This window comes from Hirundo rustica, chromosome 16, assembly GCF_015227805.2.
Source record: "Hirundo rustica isolate bHirRus1 chromosome 16, bHirRus1.pri.v3, whole genome shotgun sequence".
Lineage (NCBI taxonomy): Eukaryota > Metazoa > Chordata > Aves > Passeriformes > Hirundinidae > Hirundo > Hirundo rustica.
In genome coordinates, this window is record NC_053465.1 from 12,833,186 (window position 1) to 12,850,674 (window position 17,489).

Here is a 17,489-nt window from a genome sequence, read left to right on the forward strand (position 1 = left end):
CACTGTGTCCAGTTGATGTCTTCAGCTCTGCAGGGGTGGGGGATTAGGTTGTGGAGCCATCAGGTTAAATCCTTCCTTGTACTCACCTTCACAAGGATATGTCCTGACCAACCCTGAAGGAGCAGATGTGATGAGGCTGTAAGACTTCAACCCTGGCTGAGGAGGGAGGATGATGGCCAAATAACCTCAGAGAATCACACAATATCCCGAGCTGGAAGGAACCCAAAAGGATCATCCAGTCCAACTCCTGGTCCTGCACAGGGAACCCCAAAATTCCACTGTGCCCTGGTACGTGTGGAGGTGAACATGGAGAGTGGTGAGAAAGAACATCCATCTCTCCCTCTGAGCTCCCTCCTCTGAGCTCTCTGGAGCCTGCCCTCCATCCTGTCATGGTGTTTCTCTGACCTGACATGCATTTCTTCTCTTTTTGCTTCATAGGACGTGTCCTGGTATCCCCACAGCATCCTTGCAGTGGGAATTGTCTGCCCAGGGACTTCCTGCCCCTTCCCAGGCCTGTGACAGCCCTGAAGCACCATTCCAGCACCCCAACACCTCTCACCTGGAAAACAGGGACTTCTCTCAGGTTTGGGACCAGTGAAAGACAAGAATGGTTCCCTGTTGCGTGGAGAAATCTCCTTTTTCCTCCATGCAAGACAGCTCTGCCTGGGACAGACTGACAATAATTTGGGGATGACAATAATTTGGGGATGATGGTGGGAGAGCTGTGGCTGCTCCTGGGAAGGGCTTTGAAACTGCTGCTTGGCACACCAGGCTCTCCCCCAGCTCACCTGTAACCTGACATCTGGCATGGGGATAAGCAGGGTCCATGGCTGGAGAGCAGCCAAGAAGGGAGCATTTGCTTTCCACAGGGAATTGTTCAGTATTCCTTGGTGGCAGGCACTGCCCTGGGGAGCCCAGGCTGAGTGGGAGGGCTGCTGTCTGAGCCCTCCTTTCTTCCTGCACCGAGGGACAAGGATGTCCCCTGCCCTGAGGTGACCCCTGAGGTGACCTCTGCCTGCTTCCCTGCCCGGCACAGCTGTCCCAGCCCACGCTGCTCTCCTAAAGCCTCGAGGAACTTTCCAGCAAGTGGATCTGGACAGTGAGTTTCTCACATTTGATCCTGCTCCTGGGACCAGAGCACAAAGCCCTGGAGCTCCTCTCAACTCCTGCCTCAGCTGGAGCCCTGCAGAGGGAGGAGAACCCAGGCTTTGAGCGTGGGGGCTGCACTGGCAGCTTGGCAGGGCTTCCAGCACTCCAGCCCAGCTCTCCTGGGCTTGTGCTTCCCCTCCCTGTGCAAATGCCCCCAGCCAGGCCAGCACACACTGTGTCCCCACTCCTCCTCTCCTGGCACTGCTGGGACTCTCGAGGCGTCTGCCTGCCTTTGAGAGAGGAGCAGCCCTGCCTGCCCCAGCACCAGGGCTGGCTGTTCACACCAGTGAAGAGGGTTCCTTGCAATAACTGTGCCCAATGGTTACACAAAGTGCTCCTGGTGTCATCAATCTCCTGTGTCTGCTCAGCAAAGGGATTTTGCTCAGTTGTTGCCACATTAAGAACTTGGATGGGCTTAAACCTGGTTTAACTTCAAGGGCAGCACTGGAGCGGAAGGTGCTGATCTACACTTCCAGGTGATGCCAAACAAGGAGATGGAATGAAGCTGTGTCAGGGCAGGGTCACAATCTGTCACAATCTGTCACAAGCCATGAGGAGGTGAGGGTGGCCTTGGCTTTCCTGCACATTCCCACCGGGATGGGTTTGTAGGGCAGATGGAAACGAGCTCCCTAAGAGCCCCATTGTGAGGATGAGGAGTAAAGAGCCCATTTGTTCAGTCTGCCAGCATGATCTGATTTCATACCCCGTGTTTAGCAGAGAAGCTGTTTCCCCTTGAGCAGAGTTATGCACTTTGCAGTTCTTTCTTTAAAATGACTTAGTTATACATTTGCTCCATGTTATTTTGAATTCTCTTGAAGATCAAGGACACTACAAAGCCAGCAAGATAAAATTAGCATCTGAGCTCTAGCCTTTGCTTGGTATAAGAAATGCAGATCAGCTTCACTTGCAGTGAATGCTGGAAGGTGAATTTCATTTATGTCTTCCTTCAGCAGACCCAGTTCTGCCATCCCTGTTTGTTTTAAGTGCCACCACAACCCCTAAGCTGTCCCAGTATTTCCATACAGCTGCTGCCAGAGAAAGTATCAGACCACAAAATCGGACCTCCAGCTGATAAGAAATCAGTTTGTTCAAAATCAGTTCTTATCTCCTCGCAGTGCGAACCCTGGGAGTTTTGGCAGGGGAGCAGACAGGCTGGGTTTGTTTGTGCACAGCTCTCCAAGCAGCACCAGGCCCAGCACAAATGCTGGGGGGTTAAAAGGCTTTTGGAGGGGAGCTTGTGCCTGGAGAAGAGCCCAGGAATGACCTGAAGATGGGAGAAGTGCTCTGAAGTGGGGGCTGTAGTGGCCCATGGGTTGGGTGATGCCCATGCTCATGGGGCATCTGCTTGGGGGGGAAAATGGTCTCTGAGGGAAAAGGCTGGAGGCCTCTTCAGCATAGCAGAGAGAGGAACAATCTCTGCAGGAATCAAGGCATGTGTTTAAAATGGAGATTAACCATCAGGAGGGTCGGTCAAAGAGACCTAAACACTTCTCAATCCCTTCTCCTCAAGGCAGATTTCTTGGGCAGGTGCTTTTGGGGAGTTTCATAGACTCTCAGATTGTCTCAGGCTGGAAGGGACCCACAAAGATCAGCAACTCCCTTCTCCTCACAGGAATACCCAGAAGTAAACAGAGGATTACGAGCATTGCGCAGGTGCTCCCTGAGCTCTGGAGGGCTTTGCCATGACCATTTATTTCCCTGGGGAACCCATTCCAGGGACCAACCATCCTTTGCCCAATGTCCCACCTGAACTTTTCCTGACACAGCTTCATTCCATCTCCTTGGTATCACCTGAAAGAGGAGATCAGCACCTTCCCCTCACTGCTGCCCTGGAAGCTGAACCAAGTTGAAGCCTGTCCAAGTTCTCAGTGTGGCAACAACTGAGCAAAACCCCACTGAAAGCACCAGACATCCAAGGAGAGGATCTGCCCTGAACCACTTTAGCACAGGGTAATCCCTTCCATGCATTCTGGTGCAAGATTGGAGCAGAATGGGCCATGAAATCCTGAGCAGAAATTCAAAGTTTAGATCCTTTTTTTTTTTCCCCTTTGGCCATAATTAGAACTTTTACCCATCATCTGTAGCCTTCATTCCTCTTCCTGTGCACTTGCTGGTGACAGCCCTGTTATCTCTCAGAAAACAGACCCAGAACTGACAGCCTTCACAGCACTGGCCCTGTTAGGTCTCACAGATGAAGCATTATCTTCTCAACCTGCACCAGGAGGTGACTGGGAGTGCATCCACATGATCCAGAGCAGAGCTGAACCCTCTGGGCTCCTCAGCCTCCCCGTCCACAGTTCAGGAGCTGGAGCACTGACCCCAGAAGCAAAGGTTTTGTTTGAATCTGGCACATCCTAATCTTTTATTCATGGTGGGTCATCCATGGTGAGAGTCAAAGCAGGAGGAAGAGGAGAGATTAGAACAGCTACAAAACCACCTGAAGGTGCAGATGGGATCTCAGAGAGGACAGTCGGGATTAAGAGACCCGATTTCAAGTCTGGCAAATTGCTTTAAATGCTTTATGTTTACAAATTCTGCACCCAGAGGAGCTCCATATTTCCAGCAAATGAATTCCCCCCAAATAAGGGATGTATTTTTCATCTCTGTGTTTGCAGCTCTGAGTTTTTGCACAGTATTTGAGATGATTTACTAAGATCTAAGTCGGGTTGTCAGTGAGCACAACCAGGCGTCGGTCTCTTGATCTTCATTGATTTGTATCCATTGATGCCAGCTCAGGATTATTCTTTCAAGAAGACGGCTCTGAGTGCCCAAGTTTTAAAGCCCAAGTTGGTTTAATTGGACTCTTAGGTGAAGTGTTTCATGTTTCCAAAGTAGGATAAACACAAAGACTCTTTCACAGGGTTACAGATACAAGCTTAAAAGCAGGTGTTTTTCTGGGAATTGTGCTGTCATTTGTGCCCATGGATTTACAGTGAGCCAGCAAGAAACAAGGCAAACCTGATCGATCTGGAACCACCATCCCCTCCAGCAGAGCAACCAGGCAGATCTGGATTTTAAACAGGACCATGTCATCTGCAACCACGTCCTTTGTTAGGGAAATTAATGTTGTGCATGGAGCTGAAGATGGATACACGCCACAAGCATCCCAATCCAGACTTTGGGTCTTTGTACCCAGATCCTGTTGTTTGTCCCACTGAAGGAGTAAGGCTGACGGTGAATTTCAGCTCTGGAGCAGACTTCTGCAAAATCTGAAGGACGTGGGAGGCTGGGTCCAAGCTGACACCTTCCAGTTTGCTAGAGGCACCAGAACACTGCATCCTTATTCCCAAATCCAGGCACTGGCTCAGGGAGGATGCTCTGCAGAGCAGCCCTGCCCTGCCTGGGAGGGCCCTGAGCAGAGAGAATCTTGCTCAGCCCTGGGACAGGATGAGTTGTCACCACCAGGTCACTGTCCCAGCACACAGGGACAGGGAGAGCTGATGGACTGCTGATATTGTAGGGATTTCTGTTGGTACAATCAAGTCTCTTTTTTCCTATGGAAAAGGATAAAATCCTGACAAACTGCAGATGTCTGGGATTCCCAGAAAGTTGCAGTGGTACTCAGCACATTTCCTGCCTCACTGGTTTATGCTGGGGGCAATATTCCCAAATAAAAGACTGTTGAGGGAGGCGCAGGACATGCCACCTTCCACCATGCAGGACTTTCATTTGTAAAACACACAAAAAAATAAGGACCCTTCAGCCCTTCAGTTCTCCTGCCAACTCTTCCATGATTAAAACAAAAGAGAAGAGATCGTATTTCACCTCTCTAACACCTGTCTAACCCCCCCGAAAGGGTTTGCTTCATCCCCAAGTTACTCTCATTTGAGGCTTCACACTTTTCTGTCTGCTGTTATTTTACATTTCATTATCTCAGTGTTTCCAGACGAAAATAGTCCCACCCTGGCCAATCACTGGATGTTTTTCCTCTGTTGCAAACAGATTGCTTCCCTGCCTCTCCTCAGCATCCAGCCCCTGGCTGCAGCAATATCCCTTTCATTAGATGGATCAGGAGCACCCTGCATCCTCCGTTTCGTTTTCCCCCCAGATGCTGGGAATGATGTGGTGGAAATTTCCATGAGTTCTCTTACCTGTCCTAACATAAAATGCAGACACGTGTGGGTGATTTTCACCTCCTGCTTCCAAGCTGATGTGGAAGCTGTAGGGAAAAGACAAATGGTATTTGCCAGTTAGGTCTACTAATTACAGGACGTGTTTTTGGGAGGAAAAAAAAAATTGTTTTCACTTGCAGTCCTTCCAATCTGTTTTGAATTAGGAGACACTTAGGATTAGAAAGTGTTTTCTCATTAGAACAAATGTCACAGATTTAAAAATCTCTTCATTTAAATTCCTCCTAATGTTCTTTGGCTTGAATGAGTGAGCTCTTAATGTCCGTTTTAATTAAAGCATTTCTGTGGGATTTCTGCCTGGGCACCTAATGACAGCAGGTCTCGGGGAAGTGGATGTGCTCCAGCTAAGAATGGGAACTCCTGGATAGAAACTGCAGCAGAAACTCTCCTTTTGGGGCTTTTTTGGGAAAAGTCCTAAAGGACACACAAATTAAGATCTGCCTAAGAAATGATCCCACGCTTCCATCAGCCAGAAATACTGCACTGGCTGGGTTTGCAAAGGGATTGATCTGTGTTTCCCAAGCCAGTTTGAATTTTTCTCTCTTTTCTGCTGTCTTCCTGCCATCAGCACAGGCTCTGGCAGCCAGGCAGGGGCACTGGGCTCAGGTGTAGCACCCTGTCCCTGCTGCCAGATCTCTCCTCTCCCCCACCCGCTGCTCCACGTTTCTCCTCCCTATTCAGGTGAAGGTTTGGTCCTTCCCCCACTCCCCAGCAGCTCCCATGGTTCTGGTTCTGTTTCTCAATGCACACCCATGGGAGCTGCCAGTGAGCAGGGCTTTGTCAGCTCTCCCAGGTAAGAAATCCTTTGAAACACCAAGTTTCACCAGGCAGGTGTCTGTCTGGTGGCACAGGAAGGCAGGAAAGAGCTGTGAAATAAAAGCACCATTGGAGTACATCCACATCTCTCTCCTGAAGAGCAGCAAAGGCAGTGGGAAATATCCTGAAGGGGAATTGGATGATCCTGCTCCTCAGTGTTGTTCTTTTCCAGGTGGGACAGCCCCCACTTCTCCCTTTTCCCTGGGACAAGGAGCTGGTCCCTGCCTCACCACGGGACTGCCATCCCAGGGGGATCCAGGAGGAGAAGGACCCGGAGGCCAAGAGCCATCAGATGGTGGGAGCAGCACGTGGACAAGTTCCTACAGGCAGTGGAGGTGTTGAAAAAAACAAACCACAGAGCCAGACCTCACTGATGGAAATCACACAGCTGGGGAACGGCAGGAACCTGCCTGGGCTCACCCCAGTGGTGCCTGGCTCACTCCTTCTCTCCTTCAGTGACAAATAAATCTGGAGACAGTTAATAATGAAAGGGCTATTAAGATAAGATTTAGTCTTTATCGTTCTCGTGCTTCTTCATTTGTCAGGCACTTGAACCAAACAGAACAAACGTCAATCTGGGAAAAGCTGCTGATACCCAGAGAGCAGCAGATTTATTGGTGCTTGTGCCCAGGCACCATCCAAGGCATGAGGAGCTACCTGGGCAGGTGTGGCCCTGTGGGATCGCTGTCCCTGCTGCTTTCCCTCAGACACTCATTCAAAGCAGACACTGTCACTTGGTAGCTCATAAACAATGTCACTGCTGGAGCTGGGTACATTTCTGGGTCAAAAAGTACCTTGACAGACAAAGTGTTGTTTTAAGGAAGAAAATCATAGAATTATGGAATGTGTGGTGTTTTAAGAGACCCAAGTATCAGCTTGGACACTTCCAGGGATCCACAGGTGGCCACAGCTTCTCTGGGCACCCTGTGCCAGTGCTGTTTAACCACCACACTTCAGGCAAATTGATTTATTTTTCATGGTCTTTGGAAGCAATATTTTTTATTCCCCCCCCCACCCCTTTTCCCAACACATTAATTGTTTTTCTGTCTTTTCAGAGAGAATCCTGTTTGTGCCTCTCATTCAGGGCCTGTGAGCTGCTGCATATCCTGGTGAGGTGGAAGGAGTGCTTAGCAGCAAAGTTCTGACTTCTTCAATCTAACAGCAAGAAAAACAAAGGAAAATAAGCATAGGTTTTGTTTTCAGCTGCATGCAGTGTGCAGATCTTGTAGGAAAAGGCGCCTGGACATAGACAGGGCAGTGGGTATGGCTCCAAGGCTGCCAGAGCTCCAGGAGCATTTGGACAACACTTTCAGGCACAGGATGGGTGCCCTGGATAGGCCTAGGAGTTGGACTGGATGATCCTGGGGGCTCCTTTCAGCTCAGGATATTCTGACCCATGTTCCTGTGATTCTTTGGCAGGAGTTCCTGTGGGCAGGAGACCAAGGGGAAATGCACAGTCCTTCGCGAGACAACGGCGGTATGGACACAGACAACTGCAAGGCATCTGCTTTTTGAGATCTTGTTCACAGAGTTTTCCCTCCTTTAACATGAAGTGGATGAGCCCCAGCTCCCCCCTTCCAACATCCTTTTATTGCTTTTAGACTGACTTTGAGATAGGGTAGAAAAAGAAATCTGAGAGAGGTGAGTTCCAAGGTCAGAGCTGCTCACCCAGCTCTGTCATCCCACTGAGCTCATAAATTGGTGTTAACACCTCCTGCAAAGAACAACAAATATGAAAGGAGAACCTGGCTCAGACGGGGAAGCAGAGCCATTACTGGGGCAGCCACTGCAGAGCAGAGTCTGGCACGACAGCAAATCCAGCCCAACTCCAATGCCTGTTCAGCCCAGATGTGATCCCAGCCCCTGACAGCAGCCTGGTCATCTCCCAGGAGATGGAAAAAGCTGCCTTTTTAGACAACTTAACTTTTTTAAACATCACAAAGCACCTGTGTATTTCTTGCTCCTCTCCTAGTAGAAATCTGCTTTGGCAGAGTGCTCTTTTTTATTTTATTTTTTTTGCTTGTTCTTTAAACAGCTCCTTAGAATGGGGCTTCATGGTGTGGAAAGCACAAATTAGTTCAGAGCCTTTCATTTGCACCCCCCACCCCTTCCATTTATGATTCCCTTCAGTGGGATTCACAAAATCTATTATTGCTGCTGTAGATTGGCCATGGTGTGACTTTGGAGAAAATTCTTTCTGTGTTGACACTGTTGCTTCATTGCTATTCTTTCTGTATGAGTGAAATAAAGTGAAAAATTCATTAAAAACAGAGGGGAAAAAAAAGGAGGAAAGAAACCTACTGGTATTTCTCTATCTCCCAGCGCAAAAACCAAATGTGGAAGATTGAAAAGAGGGTGATGGGAAGGGAAGGACAAGAGGATTAATTGTCTGAAGGATTCAGCCACACAAAATGTCTGGGACAAACATGTCAATAAAAAGAATAAAAAGGACCTGTCAACTTCTCAGGGTCCCACTATCAAATCAGGAGCCAGGGAAGGGCCTCAAGGTGAATTCACTTTCTTTGGGATGTTTCAGCAGGCAGTGACCCCCCAGAGATGCTCTGGGAGCTGCCCCATGGCCCCAAGGAGCTCTGCCCTCAGCCCTGCTCTCAGGGAATCACAGGATAGAATGTCCTGAGCTGGGAGGGACCCACAGGATCACCCATTCCAGCCCCTGTCCCTGCACAGACACCCCAACAACCCCACCCTGGGCATCCCTGGCAGCGCTGTCCAAAGGCTCCTGGAGCTCTGGCAGCCTCGGGGCCGTGCCCATTCCCTGGGGAGCCTGGGCAGTGCCAGCACCCTCTGGGGAAGAACCTTTCCCTGATATCCAGCCTAAATGCCCCTGACACAGCTCCAGCCATTCCCTGGGTCCTGTCCCAAGGAGCAGAGATGAGAGCTGCCCTTTGGAAGAAGCTGCAGACCCTGAGGGGACCTGAACTCAGTCTTTTCTTCCCCAGCTGAACAAACCACATGACCTCAGCCATCCTCTAAGGACCCTCCAGGCTCTCCCAGTCTGGCAGGACCCCACATTCTTCCCCTTCCAGCTGGGCTGGCACCCCCAGTCCCCACATGGCCCAAGTCACCACAGACATCACCTCTAGTCTGGTTTGCCCCATTTTTCCAAGCAGGGAGGGGACAAACAGGGAATCTGAGGCACAGACAGGCTCTGCTGGCAGTGGGACTCTGGGAACAGCTCCCCACCACACGGATGCTCTGGTGAGCTCCCAGTGCCTCCTTCTCTGGTGATGGGGTAATCTGCCTGTGCACAGCCCCGTGCTGGCTTCTTCCAGAGTCTTCTGAATTTCCTACTCTGCAGCCTCAAGGACACTTATTCAGGATTGGAGGGGCAGATCCTCTCGGAAGGCACAGCCAGAGGAGCTGGGCCATGCCCTGGAGCTCCTCCTCACCAGGGGTTCTTCAAAAATTGGTCTGTGTGGTTCTTCAGCCTCAGAGCAGTGTGTGATTGTTCAGGGCAGACCAAGGGACTTGGACCAGCAAATCCTCAGCTCTGCAGGTTGGAGGTCCCCATCTACTGTAGCAGCCCTCTTGTTAGAGGGCAGAAATGAGCCGAGACACAGACTCCTTGTTTATCACAGCATGAAAAGGGTCCTGTTTTTTACCTTTTTACGGCTCAGCCATCCTGACTCCAACCATTCCTCCAACTGACTCTGCTTGCAGCAAGCTCCTGCTGTAGGTTTCCCTTGCAGCCTCTGACTGCTGGTTATTTCCTGATGAACGCTGACTGCAGGGATTAGTGTGCAGACTCTGACTGCAGGCTTTTACCTGGCTAGACTGTGACTGCAGGTTCCAACAACAGGCTCTGACTGCACACCCAGACTAACCTCACAGCAGGGATTCTCTCTCCCCAGGGTCCTTCCACTTCATGATTCCTTCTTCTTCATGATTCTCTCCTCCTCAAGGCTCCTCCTCCTTCACGATTCTCCCTCACCATCTAACCCACTCCCTTTGATCACACTTATCTTTACTGGATATAGCTGTGACTCATCGGGGGTGAGGCTGTATTAGGTAATTAACACAGCTGTTATTTATCAGGGGTGAGGTCACTGGTATTCCCTTCTCCTACACTCATCCACTTTTTCCTGAGATGAGGCTGATAAGGAGCGTCTTCTGTGGTTCCTCACATGGAATCCCACACTGCCCCAGGTGCCTTGGCACTGGGAGGGGCTTTGGAGTGATCTCCTATGTTATCCTGGCGTTTCCAAGTCAGCACCTCCCAGTACAGATGGGTGGCTTGGAAAAGGCTGGATGAGACCTGGGTTCCAGGGAGATTAGGGATGGCTTGGGCTCTACCTGGGGGCCAGTTAACAAGGAGCAAGACCCCTCAGGGGCCTTTCCTGGGACCTACCCTAATAGCCATAGCAATGACGCAAGAAATGCACCCTCAAAATGAGACCGTCAGTGTCCCTTCCAACCTGCGCTCTCCTGGGATCTTGTAGCTCCCCAATCCTCTTCCCAAACCTGCTGCAGGTTTGCTCTGTAGCTTTTTGTTCTCATGACAGACTCTCATGGAGATTGGGTCTTGATCTCCGCAATCACCACTACATTATTATTATCCATCCTAGGAAGGGGACACCTCCAAAAATAATCACCTAAATTTAAAAAAAAAATAAAAATGACAAAACATTTCCCAGGATCTCTGCTGAGGAATGTCACAGGAAAAGAAAAATTATTTTTGTGATCAAGACACTGAACTTCTAAACACCCAAACTGCACATCTCTGCAGGGCACCTTTCTGCAGGGTTATTAATAAGAAATAATTGTTTTAAATTCAGAAAAGTCTGTGCGCTTTCTATTCCCTTCCAAAAGCCCTGCATCGCTTGTCCTTAATGAATAATGAAAGATGCTTTTGTATTGCTTCCCACCCATAGGCTTTCAAGTGATTTTTAGGCAATAATAAATAGGACTCTGAAGAAAATCAGGGCTTGATGAAAACTTAATTCTGGACTAATAAGAGAAGCACCTGCTGTTGCACAAGTTTACAGACGTTCCTGGGGCTTTGGTGGGTGGAGAATTTTGGTGAAAGTTCTGAATGTTCCAATCCTGAGAAAATGTCACTAAATGATTCTGAAATGTTGTGTAGCTCCAAAGGAATTAGAATTTGGAAGGAAACTGGGAGATGCCATGCCCAGGACAGGCACTTTGATGCCCTGATCACAGCACTGCTGCAATGCCCTGTCTGATCTCACTCTGAGGGGGGATTTATCATGGAAAGCCAAACCCAAAGAGGACATTGTTCTCTGAGGAGAGAGGGAGAACAACATCCCACATCAGACTGGGGGATGCGGATTTCATGGGAAAACAATGTATTCCACCAGGAAGCTGATGTGGCTTTCAACCCTGCCAAGGGTTGGATATCATGGAAGGGATATCATGGAATAATGGAATAATGGAATGATGGAATGATGGAATGATGGAATGGGTTGGATTTGAAGAGACCTTAAGGCCATCTCATTCCACCTCCTGGCATGGACAGGGTCACCTTTTACTATCCCAGGTAGCTCCAAGCCCCATCCAACCTGGCCTTGGACACTTCCAGGGATCCAGTGATGCCTTTTCCTGGTCTTCAAAAACTGAGAGCTAGACACGGCTAAGAGATAAGGGGTTTGTGCCTCGGTATTTTATTAAGGATCCCTCTTGGTGCACTGCTTTGCCAAGGTGGAATGTGCCGTAATGCACACACATGATATATCACATATACAATTTCTAGACCTTACAAATTAGCATATCTAACAAGGATACCCCAGTGGGAGGCCTGGACAAATGGTGTGATATTCCTCCATCCACGGTATTCCCTCCTGGATGGGCCAAATCTCCAGTTTACAGGGTCTGTTCTAGAGAGGACCTGGATTTCCCAAGATAGTGTAGGGTTTTCCAGCCTCCTATGAGGCCTTTAGTATGTTTGATCTCTTGGCCAAACAGAATGCTAGGCCTATGCTAAGTTATCAGACTTTAGGAATTACAAGTGTGCATGCTAGGAGTACCTAGGATACATAAAAGGCATATAAAAGGTATATAAAAGGTATACAAAAGTCAAAAAATTATCTTGGCATCACTAGGGACAGCCACAACTTCTCTGGGCACCCTGTGCCAGGGCCTCACCATCCTCAGAGGGGAGAACTTCTTCCTGATATCCAGTCTAATCCCTGCCCTCTGTCAGCCATGAGTTTCCCAAATTAATTAAGCTGAAAAAGCCAGTTAATTGCTCACATTTGGGTTGGTAGGTACCGAGTTCTTGCCTGCAGTTCGCAGCCAGAGAGGTCTTGGTGTTGACAGGAGAGTTCAGCTTACTGAGGGCTCTTTACCCAACTTTCTGAGGTATCTTCTGAGTACCTCAACACTCCCATCAGTCCCATCAGGAATCAGCACTGTGTCAGATACTTTTGAGTAACTGATCACTCAAATACCTCTATAATTCTATTGGGATCAGCGGGGAAAACTTCAGGGGGATTTGCCTTGATTTGTCCATTAATTATTTGTGCTGTGGCACTATCCCAGGCATGCAACAGGAATAAATTTCTTCACTGAAAGTGTTGTCCAGCCCTGGCACAGCTCCCCAGGGCAGTGGGGGGAGTCACCATCCCTGTAGGGATTTAAAAGCTGTGAGGATGTGGCACTTGAGGACATGGATTAGTCGTGGGCTTGGCAGTGCTGGGATAATGGTTGGGCTTGATGGTGATTCTATGATTTATGCCTCTGTGATGGTTCGCTCCTGCTGGTGAGCTCTTGCCCTTCCCTAACACGCTGTTGAGAGCAGCTGCATAAAATTATTTGCATTGGTGTGATCTGAACACCGCTGCCGTGAGCTGGGAGCACGCAGCGGGAGCCGGTGGAACCCGTGTGCCACCTCCAAGCGATGCTGTCCCCAGCACCGCCGGCGCGATTCCCTGCTCAGCTCAGCGTGTCTGTCCCTCTAGCGCCGGGGCTCTCAGCCTGGGCTTCCCACGCGTTTAGACAGTGACGAAACGCTGGACGTTCATTTCGGTCAGGAAACATCATTTTCCCAAGAGAAGCGTTTTCTTCCTGGTGAGTGCCAGGAGCAGACGGACACAGAATGGAGCAGCCGACCTGAGCATCGCGCTGTTACCGAGAGCCCCCGGGGCGGAGCGGCCGGGCTGGAGCCGCGGCTCCGCTCCGCTCTCGGCGGGGACGCCGCGGGTGCCAACTTCGGCTGCGGCTCCGGTGAACCGGGTGTAGGCAAAGAGCGAGCGGTGCCGGTGCGAGCGCTGGGAGCGGCTGCTCTGCAGGTCCCGGGCCGCGCTGCGGGGTCGGGACCCCCCAATACCGGGACGCCGAGCACAGCCCGACCCCGCCGCTCCCTCACGGGGATCCGCGCTCGGAGCAGCCCCGCGCGCCCGGCTCCGCCCGCGCCCGCCCCGCTCTGGACTCTTCCACCGCGCGGGCAGCGGAGCGGGATGGAGCGGGCTGTGCGGGCCCAGCGGCGCTGCCCCGGGCCGAGCCCCGGCGGCGCGGCCGTGTCCGGCTCAGCCCCGTGAGGGCGGGTCGGTGCGGGCCGCGCCGCGGCAGCAGAGAGAGCGGGCGGCGGGCGGCGGGGTGAGCTCTCCGCGGCGTGCCAGTTCCCCCCGGCGTGGAGCCGTGGTACGGTCGGCGGGAAGGAGCCGCGGTGCGGGGCGGTGCGCGGCACTGAGCCGGCGGCTCCCGCGGGCGAGGCGGGACGGGCCGGGCCCTCCGTCCGCACGGCACCGACCTGCCCGGCACCGACCTGCCCGGCACCGACCTGCCCGGCACCGACCTGCCCGGTGAGTGCTGCCGCCCCTTCCCCCGGCTGCTGCGAGGGGCCGCTCCCACCAGCCGGAGCGTGCGGTCCGTGCCGGCAGTATGGGTCCCCCTGCTAGTGACTTAGTGCCGCTTTATTTTTTTTTTTTTTTTTTTTTTTTTTTTTCCTTTCCAATCTTCGCTTTCTCCACCGGTTTTCTTGCGTGTGGTTAGGTTTTTCCGCCCCTTTTCCGCACGTTTTCCCCGTTTGACGGGAAGCGGCGATGCCCGCGGGATGGGAAAGTGCCGCGCCTGGAAGCGGCTGCGGGTGGGTCCGACCCCGCTGGGGCTGGCGATGGCTCAGGGGCTGAGCCCTCCGCGGGTCCCGGACGCTTGGGAGGGATGTCCGCGGTGTGACCGCACGATAGCGGGGAACTTTGTGCCTCCTGCAAATCGGAGATGCTCGGCCGCTCTTCCAGCGGGCCCTCGGGCGGCCGGGAACGGCTTCGTAGCGGGAAAACAGGCGGAATATCGAGCCCGAGCGGCTGAGCCGCGCTGCGCCCCGCGGGTCCGTGCGGAGCCCCGCGGACTCCAGCGCGCCGTGCCGGAGCCGCCGGAGCTTCTCTGTCGCGATCATGTTGGGGCTGCTGACTTCTGTCGGGAGTTGTATTTGGGAGCAGGTTCCCCAGGGAAGTGGTGGAGTTACCATCCTTGGGAATGTTAAAAATGAGCAGATGTGGCACTCGGCCGTAGGGTTTTAGTGGCCATGGGGGGACTCGGTCAGAGGTTGGAACTTGATTTTGGAGGTCTTTTCCAACCTTAGTGATTCTGTTGATTTGAGGCGATGTATGAAACTCCGGGTCTTACTCCAGAGCAGCTTTGGTGAGTGTGAAGCAGTCAGATCTGGCCGTGTTTTTGGAAGGGTGTCCGGCGGCTGATTCCCTCTTTAGACAGCTCAGGCGGCTGAGACACAATCTGCCGGGATGGACAACAGAGGGGATGTGCACCTTTATTTTCCTGATTTGTTCGTGAAGCGCAAGATCCCACCTGCAGGAGCGACCCATCTCAGTTGTGCTTGCTGCAGTGCTTCAGCACAGAATCCCAAAATCCCAGAATTACTTAGGCTGGAAAAGCCCGCTAAGATCGAGTCCAACCATTAACCAGCACTGCCAAGCCCACCACTAAACCATTGTCCCCAAGTGCCGCTTCTACACCTCTTTTGGATCCCTACAGGGATGGTGACTCCACCACTTCTGAGTCTAATTCTCCCATGGTTTTGGCGTGGGGAAGGGCTGGGAACCAGCCCGTGCTGGTTGTGGCTCCGGAGCCTTCCCACACTCCAGCGGCTGCTCGGGCTTTTGAGGAGGCTGCAGTCAATGGCATCGCGGCTGGCTTGAGCTGACTTTCAAGGCCAGAAGGAAACACCCTCTTATTTCATATTGAGGAAATTGTTGTCTTTCCCCCGCCAGTAAATCCCGTGTGGTGACCGGAGCCGGCGCTGGCCGGGCGGGGAGGGAGCGCGGCGGCAGCGCAAGTCGGACCCTGCTGCCAGCGCTTCCCGAGCTGGCAGGGGCGGCACAAGCCCTTGGCATTTGCCCTGGACCTCAGCGCCCTGGCTGAACCTGTTTTCCTTGGCTGTGTCATTAGCCGAGGGGGCTGGGCTGTGTCACAGCACCTCCGGATTGTCCCTGCTGTGCGGGGGAGGGCTGAGCTCTTCCACAGGTGCCTCCGCTCTTGGTCTCCCTTTAGCAGTTCAGCAGGAGATGGTGCTTTCCCTTACATTTTGCCCTTTTATTCTGCTCTTTGTTGGGATTTGGGCTCTTTGCATTATTCTAAAGGACGAGGAAGGAGCCTGGCTTCTAAGTGAGCTGCGGGGTGAGGACCCTGCACGGATGGGTGGAAAGGGAAGGACTGCTGTTGTCAGGGTGCTGAAGAGCTGTGCCACGGGCAGAACCTCAGACGTGTGACCCTGTAGCACCTTCGTGGGCTGCCTGCTCTGGCTGACAGCTTGTCACGAGGTTTATTGTTCCTGGAAGCCTTTTGTGACTTGTTTTTGGCCGCGTGTGAAAGCTTCCTTGGGGAGGGGTGGGTGTTCAGACGCTACTCCAGCTCTCTGAGCCGGGAGGAGTGCTGCTCTTACACGTCTGTCAGGCTGATACTGGAGATGGATTTCAGGGGAACGGCAAAGCAGAAAGAGGTGTGTCTCTTAAGAAGCACTTTCTTTAGAAATGGCTGATAATAGGCAGTGAGTTTGGGGAGGATGTTTTATTTAGGGATTGAAAAGAGAGGATTAAAGCTCCTGACAGGGAACAGTTTATGTGGAATAAGTGATGGGACTTGATCATTCAGAAAAAGACTCTAATGTGTTCCCATCACCAAGACAGCTTACAGCTCTCCTTGTCCCAAATCATTCAATAAAAGCAACAAAACTCCTTTTGATTTGAGTTCTTTGCTGGTAGCTGCAATAAGGAGTTTTCAGACCTAGCAGTAAATTTGTATCTGCTCAAAGAAAACAGCCTATGGGTGTAAAAATCTGTGATATGCTCAAGGTACTGTGGACTTATCCAAGGTGTTAATTATAAGCATTGGAAGTACCTGTGCCTGTCTTGGCGAATTGCAGCTTTTCCTTCCTTGCCCTCTCCCATCACGTTACTGGCACAGGGCTGTGCTTCTGGATTTGCAGAAGCACAGAGTCACTGCTCGTAAAATTACTGAAATAAAAAAGGCTCGTGCAGGGGAGAAGAAACGGGAATCAAATTTTAGGCTCAAATTGTGATTCCAAAACAAGTTGCTCATTCTTCTCACAGCTTGAGGTTTGTGATGGAAAGGTCGAAAATACCCAGCAAGAAAAACAGGCTGGGGAAAAAAAACTGGAATAAACTGAACAGAGTGAAATTCAGAATAAACTGTCATCAGAGAGTGTTTATAAACCTGCTGGAGAAGAGAGAGGGAGCAGCCATTCAGATCAATAACAAGTTCTTTTTTTATAACTGCAGAGCTTTAATCATATAGTTTAAAAAAATAATCCTAAATGTGTACAATTTTATACCTGTGCTGGTAGCTGGGGCTAAATCTGCAGAGTTCATGCTGATCTGGGTAATCTGAATCAAGCTGAATAGTAAAGAGGCTCTTAGGAGGATCTGAAACCCATGAGGCATTTTTCAAACCTGAGTTATGTCACTTTTTTTAGAGGTGCCTCAGGCAATTGCATTTTAAGAAGACAAAGCTTTTGTTTTCAAGCTGGCCTAGAAAAATGCCAAGGATGAATCCAAAGTAAGGGCTTTCAGAAGTTGTCATTTGTGATTAAGTTGATTTTGCCGTTGTGCACAGGAGGCCGCTGCCTTCTCTGGTGCGCCGAGAGCTGGGGCTATTCTTGTTTTTGCCACCAGTCCTGGTGTACCTGTTTAATTCCAGTGAGTACCAGTGCCCAGGGGGTGTCACCTGCAAGTGTGTATTTAATGAGAGGTCGGGTGTCTGCCAGCTCCATCTCCAATAGAAATGGATTGTAGGTGCATTACAAAAGGCAGAATTGAGGCGATAGCGGGCAGGGATTGACTTGGATGGGTGTTCTGCAGAATTAACATCTGTCTGTGTCTAGTTTAGCATTTGAGATGTTGGAAATAGCGAAGCCAAGGCTTCGAACCGTGAGCAAAGGCT

At 51.2% G+C, this 17,489-nt stretch overlaps 1 protein-coding gene across 4 annotated transcripts in view; it reads left to right on the top strand.

The window, feature by feature from the left end:
* Window positions 1-13,760: 13,760 nt before the first annotated feature.
* Window positions 13,761-17,489, top strand: part of RALY (RALY heterogeneous nuclear ribonucleoprotein) — a 118,251-nt gene continuing 114,522 nt past the window's right edge. For 3 of the 4 annotated variants that reach the window (XM_058422694.1, XM_058422696.1, XM_058422697.1), the window contains exon 1: window positions 13,761-13,876. The gene's annotated coding sequence lies outside the window, so the exon portion shown is untranslated. The remainder of the gene's footprint in view (window positions 13,877-17,489) is intronic. The other variant, XM_058422695.1, reaches the window with a different exon arrangement.